Raw genomic sequence first — 6,604 nt, forward strand, 5'->3', positions numbered from 1 at the left:
CTTGTCGCTCGATCCTGTCCTGTCGGGTGTCCCCTGACTTCTGGCAGCTCGGGTGTGTTTGAGGCCAGTTAAGGGAGTGTTAGAAACACTTTCTAAATCTGACATTTTTAGATGCTATAGGTTATATTTAAATCAATTTCCTTTTATTTTGAAGTAAGCTTTGTGCCGAATGTGGGGCTCAGACTCATGATCCTGAGATTAAGAGTCATGTACTCTACAGACTGAGCCAGCCCGGTGCCCCCAATTTCCTTTTTTTTTTTTTAAGATTTTATTCATTAGAGCATAAGCCAGGGAAGAGGGAGAAACAAACTTCTTGTTGAGCTGGGAGCCTGATGGGCTCAATCCCAGGACCTGGCGATCATGACCTGAGCTGAAGGCAGACGCTCAACTGTCTGAGCCAGCCAGGCATCCCTCCCCCAATTTCCTTTTTAAGTTTTTTCTTAGTGACTGTCTCATATTCCTATCATAGTATCAGTAATAGAAGTCTCAAAAACAGTGAAAAAAATGAGCAATAAATGTGATTTAGACATGAGATGTATCTGAAAGCTCTGAATCCCTTTGGAGATGGAAACTCACCTGCCCCAGAGGAAAGCGAAGCCGCCGCGGGAAATGTTGGCTTCAGTGTGGCACAAACCTGGAGCAGACTAGAGCAGCTCAAGGGGAAGGCTGGGTGGTTAAAGACCTGAGAACGTTATTTCAAGCTGGACCCACTGTGGGCACGGCCATGCCTCTTGTTTTGTTGGGGAACTGCAGAGCGGGGTGTGCCAGAAGCTAGAAGACAGGAAGACGAGTCAGACTTCTTTGTTAGGATTGACTGTTGTCAAGGACGCTAGTTGCCCAGACTATGATCTCACCCCCAGGATTTGCTTTGGGTCAGAGAGCCTTAGGAAGCTGATTTTGTTTTTATTTTATTTATTTTTTAAGATTTTATTTATTTGAGAGAGGGGGAGAAGCAGACTTTCCACCAAGCGGGGACCCAACTCAGGGCTCTATCCCAGGACCCTGGGATCATGACCTGAGCCGGAGGCAGACAGTCCATGGACTGAGCCACCCCGGCGCCCCCTGATTTTGTTTTAAATAGAAAGTGTTACCATCTGCACCATGCAAGCCCCTGGAGATACAGCTCAGGTGACCTGAGCACGAGGTCTTGCATTTTGGTTCTGAAGGCTTAGGGCCGTGTCCCTGCTGGGCTAAGGGGGCGCTGGTTGGTCTTTATCCTTTTCCTCGCCCTCTTCTCCACCCTCAGCTTGGCAGCAGCAGGCTCTGCACTAGGTTCTGTGCTGGCCTCACCCCATTCCCTGTGCCCACCAGCTGCAGCCACAGCTGGGCCAGGCGCCCAACTCTAGGCCCCCACGCAGGCAGCCCTCCAGCCTGTCGGAGCTGCTGTCTCCTGCCCGCATCTGGGAAGACGGCCCTTTGTCCTGCTCCTGGCGCTTCCCGCCCCTTCACTCTCTTCAGAGTGCTGGCAGCTGTGAGGAGGCGGAATCCAGAGTCGGTCATACTGATTGACCTTTTCTAAGCTGCTCTTTTCTTGTGGCCTTGCTGGAAGTTGCCTTCCGCCCGGTGACCCTGGCAGCCGCTCTGAGTAGTAGTGGCTGTGGTGAGCCAGTGAGGCCGGATCGAGACATGGTTAGTGTTAAGAGCACATGTTTACACGAGGAGACAGCCCTGGCAAGGCCGAGGTCTCTGGTTGGCTTGCACAGCCCTTCACGTAGGACCCATGGACATTAACCAGGCTGTCAGGGGAGACTGCGCCAAAAGCAGGCTCCCACCATGTCCTCGGGACAGGAAGCAGCTCTCCAGCCATGGGTTCAGAATTGAGCCTTGGGCCAGCGCATTTTGCTGGGTAGATGCACAGAACGAGATGCCAGCAACCACACAGTCCTCAGGGAATGAGAGTGAGGTCTTTTTTTTTTTTTTTATTTGACAGATCACAAGCAGGCAGAGAGGCAGGAGGGGCGGGGGGAAGCAAGCTCCCTGCTGAGCAGAGAGCCGATGTGAGGCTCAATCCCAGGACCCTGAGATCATGACCCAAGCCAAAGGCAGAGGCTTAACCCACTGAACCACCCCAAGAGTGAGGTCTTGGGGTGTAAGGGGTAGATGTGGGTACCTGGGCTGCTGCTTGTGCTTGTCACTACAGCAGGGGCCCCCATGCCTCTCCGGGATGAGCTGTGTTCGCTCAGCAGGTCTGGACCCTGCCAGAAGCTTCTGTCTCAGATCTAGAAAGGAAGGATGCTCGCTTTGGGCTCTGCCTCACAACCACCATGCTCATGGTTTTTATTTTTCTTGTCTGTTGAGTGGTGGTCTTGAGTTGCAGAAACATGAGTGGTGAAAAACTACCCTTTGTTACCAGGAGATCATGCTGCACACCAGATTGAAGGACGTCATTTGGCCAAGTTTGTGGCCTCTACCCTGGTTGGTTCTGTTTGGAAGAACAGAGTATTGAGGCAGCCGGGGCCGGAGGGGCCCTGACCGCTCAGTTTCCCGGGTGTTTTCTTCTTTCTGTGGGTGCTGTTTCGAGGTACTGCCTCTCTCTCTTTACTTTAAGCTGAGAACTTGGAGTCCCCTGTTGGAAATGAAACACTGCCAGGCTTGGTTCCATCTCCTTTCTTTGGTGGCAACCCGAGCCTTTCACGGCCGGGCGGGGACAGCCTGTGGTGGCAGTGTGTCCCTCTTCCCACCATGGCTGGACACCATCCTGATCTCCCTCTCTCCTCCCACTGGGGCGATGGCCTCACCCCCCCTCTAGGGGGGACACTTGACTCTGGGGACGGCCGGGGTAGGGGCTGCACTCTGCCTGGTCACTGTCCTTGCTGTGGGAGGGCCGATTTGGCACCCCTGGCGTCATTAATACCCAAAGCTCGCTGATGACTGAATTCGAAACACGTTGCTGTCCAGCCTTCACAAGCTTGGGCCCTTCAGAGGTCTAGGAAAACGCCCAAAGATAGCAAAAATATGTGTTGGTTCTAATTTTATTTTTAAGACAGTTGTTGCTACAGAAGAGACGGAAACCAGGTTGAGCTGTAAAATTTATCGATGTTCCAAAGCACAGAGATGGAGAGGACGCTGGCTGCATCCTGACAGCAGCTGCTGGAAGAATCCAGCCTGCTGGTCTGCTGGCTGTCAGAGGCGGAGGGGCGGGCGGGACTGCGCGAGGGGCACGCGCCCCCCTCCCCACACCCCGGGTGCAGGGCAGCCCTGCGGTGTCATTAGCTGGTGTAAGTCGGATGAGATCTCAGATGACGAACGCTGACGGGGTACAGAGTACTCGTGAGAACCTTTTGTCTGACCTTTTCCGGCTATTAAGGGACTGTGATCTCGGGATCTAAGGTTTGGGGTTTTTTTGCTCGGGGGCAGGATTGTGGCAGCCCTTCAGTCTGTCTGACGAGCTGCTCTGTGCTGGTGTCGAGACCTGCGTTCCCCTGGGCCGCGGCGCTGGAGGGGAAGCCCGGCTTCTCTGGAGTCCCCATTTTCGGCAGGTGGTTTCTTCACCCCCGCTATCTGCAGTATGTGTCCTCATGCTCGGGCTTGGTTCAGTGACTCCTCACACTCGGGAACGATCCACATCCCTTCTGTTTGGCTGAACTTTTCCCAGGGGTCTTCTGGCAAGAGGCAGGGTGGTTACGACAGGCAGGTGACCGGTCCCCGAACGCTGTGATGTTCCTCAGCTCTGGCTCATCTGTGGAATGGAGAGGGCTTGGGGGTCCTTGCCTGGAAAAGAGGGTCATCTCCTTCTCCGACTGTGGGAAGGAAAATGTGCAAAGGGCTTACTTAGTACCTAAGAGGCACTTGACAAATAGGCATTTCCCACGTTTCACCCCAACTGCTCCCCCCGCCCCCCACCCAGCGGCGCTAGAGCACCTGCTTCTCCCTCCAGTACCGCCTGTGGCCTGCCGCGCTGTCATGTCTGGGACCTAGGGCCTCGCAGGAAGAGCTCCTGCCTGGCTAGGACTGAACTAGGAATGTCTCCTGAGTGCCCCACGGTGAGCAGCTCTCCCCAGGGACAGCGGGACGGTGGGAGCCCAGTGTCCAGGAGGCGGGGCAGCCGTGCGGGGAGTTGGGGCCAAGGCAGCTGAGAGCACAGGGGCCCGTTCTGCTGACACCCCGCCTTCTCCCGTCCCTCAGCGCCCCCGCGGCCTTTCTCTGCTGCCCTCCCCAAGCCAGGCCCCGCCAGGTCTAAACAGCGTCACCAGGACAACATGCCAAGTCCGCAGAGCTGCCCTGTGTGTTTCCAATTTCCTGGCCATAAAGACTAATTAGGAACGGTTGCTCCTCCACTACGAAGACTGTTATTAGTTCTTCTTTGTTTTGTTTTATAAACCTTTTCCTTCCTCAGATAGTGATGGGAGCCCAGGGCAAGTCGGCCCCTGCCGCTTCTGTAGGGCCGGGGTGACTCCCTCCCACTGCTGGACTCACGAGTGCTGTGATTGCCTGGTGGTGGCCAGCAGACCTGAAACTTCACAGGAGAGCCCAGAGCCCTTGGGCAACTGGGAGAGATGGAGGCCTAGCAGCTCGCCAGTGAGTGGGCTGCTGCAGACTTCCAGAACGCAGGGGTCACCCATGCGACGACAGGCTGCACTGTGGCCCAGAGATGGGCCACCCCGGCACTGGTCCCGCACCTGGACTGGGCTGGCTGCTGTGGCCCAAGGCTAAGGAAAGGGAATCACTCCTAGAGGGGAACAGCCTTGATCTTGTCCTCTCGGGCAGGCTTGGGACCTGGGGACTGCTGAGGTCATCCTGTATCCTCCATCTGGCTGTCTAGCAGGGGGGACCCTGATATCCCAGCAGGTAGGGTTGGTTGCTTGGTTGGTGTGAAGTGCTTCCTCTAGACACTCCTGTAAAAGGCCCCACAGAAATAACCATCTCCTTTTCCTGCGGGTTCTGCTCTAGTTAGGCAAGCCGTGGTCACCTTCTGCTTCTCTCCAGGCTGACCTTCAGCGTCTGTTTTTAGCAGGCTTGCTGGGCACACTCACAGCCAAGAGAGCCTCCTCCAGACCACCCTGTAGGTTCCTGGGGCCACAGCTCTGCCACCCTTGGCACCTGCAGACAGAGGGCGAGTCGGCCCCAGCTCCCCTCCGCACCAGCCCTTGTCCTCTCCGGGCCCAGCTGGCGGAGGCACCTTCGCTCCCCGGCAGGCTAAGGAAGGGTGAGACCGGAGAGGTTATCAGCCAGCTTGGCTCCAACGGTCTGGTAGCAGAGCTTTTTAAACAGAGGGTAATTTCCTGAGATGGCAAAGCTTGTCCTGATCCGGGAGCATACGGGAGCATGGCAGGTTGTGGCTCCCAGGGCAAAGTCAGGAACTGCCACCATCTGCTTCAGCAGCGAGAAAAATGTCCCCTGCGGGAGCCCCTAGAGCTGGAGGAAAGAGTGGGTAGCTTAAGCCCTAGCACACTGTCCAAGCTGCCACCCTGTTCCCGGCTGCCTGCCTGCACGGCGGCCTTGGAATTGGGAGCCGCCAGCTCACCTGCTCTGGCCTCCCACCCCGTGAGCTGTGAGTGGCCTGTGTCAGCCCACCTGCCGGCTCCCTGGGCTCCGGGATGAGAAGTCCGAGCTGGCACAGTGCTTGGGGGGAGACCCCGGACCAGTGGGCCTCAGCCTCTCGCTCCATAGAGGAGAAAGCAAGCGCCAGGCGAGGGGAGGCCCTGGAGACAGGACAGGGAGCCAGCCCTGGGCTTCCTGCCTGGTTCAAAAGGAGGAGATGTGGCAGGGCGAGGCCTGGGAAGGCTGGGAGTTGTTGGACCCTGTCCAGCTTCTCTGCCAGGGCTGTTTGGTACAGTTGTCTATTTAGCCCTTGAAAAGCATGTGCTGTGCAGGTCTGCTCATCTGGGGCTTTTTTTCTTTTTCTTTCTTTCTTTTTTTTTTTTTTTAATATAAATACAGTTCAGTGCTCTAAATATATTTTCTCTTCCTTACAATTTTAGTGACGTTTTAATGATATTTTAGTGACATCTTTAGCTTGCTTCACTGTGAGAATACAGCGTATGATACATATTACACAGAAGATGTATTTGATTGACCATTTCTGTTGCTGGTGAGGCTTCTGGTCAACACCAGACTGTTAGAGTTAAATTTGGGGGGAGTCAGAAGTTACCCAGAGATTTTGAACTGCATGTTCACTTAATGTGAGCCACAAATGCAAGCCACGTGTGTAATTTTAAGTTTCCTGGTAGCCACGTTTAAAAAAAGTAAAAAGCAACAGATGAAACTGATTTTTAGAAGTACATTTCATTTAACACAGTGTATCCAAAATATTGTGACTTTAATCAAGATAAAAAATTATTGATGAGATATTTTACATCTTCTTTCACACCGAGTCTTTGAAATCCGGTGGCCGAGGCCTTGGGGCTGCCGCGTGAGGCTGTTCAGGTCTCCACGGAGGCCCTGTCCCATGCCAGCCTTCTAAATGACCATTGTCTTTCTCATGTATTTAAAGCCTGACATCTGTTCTTTCTTTGTCCCTCCCGAGCTTTGGTCTTGGGGGGGCCAGTGTCCTGCCATCTGACGAGGAGTGTCTCCAAGGCCAGGCCGTTCCTGCCGGGGGCATGTCAGCCCGTTCCTGCCGGGGGCATGTCAGCCCGTTCCTGCCGGGGGCATGTCAGCCCGT

Source organism: Mustela nigripes, chromosome 16, assembly GCF_022355385.1.
Source record: "Mustela nigripes isolate SB6536 chromosome 16, MUSNIG.SB6536, whole genome shotgun sequence".
Classification (NCBI taxonomy): Eukaryota; Metazoa; Chordata; class Mammalia; order Carnivora; family Mustelidae; genus Mustela; species Mustela nigripes.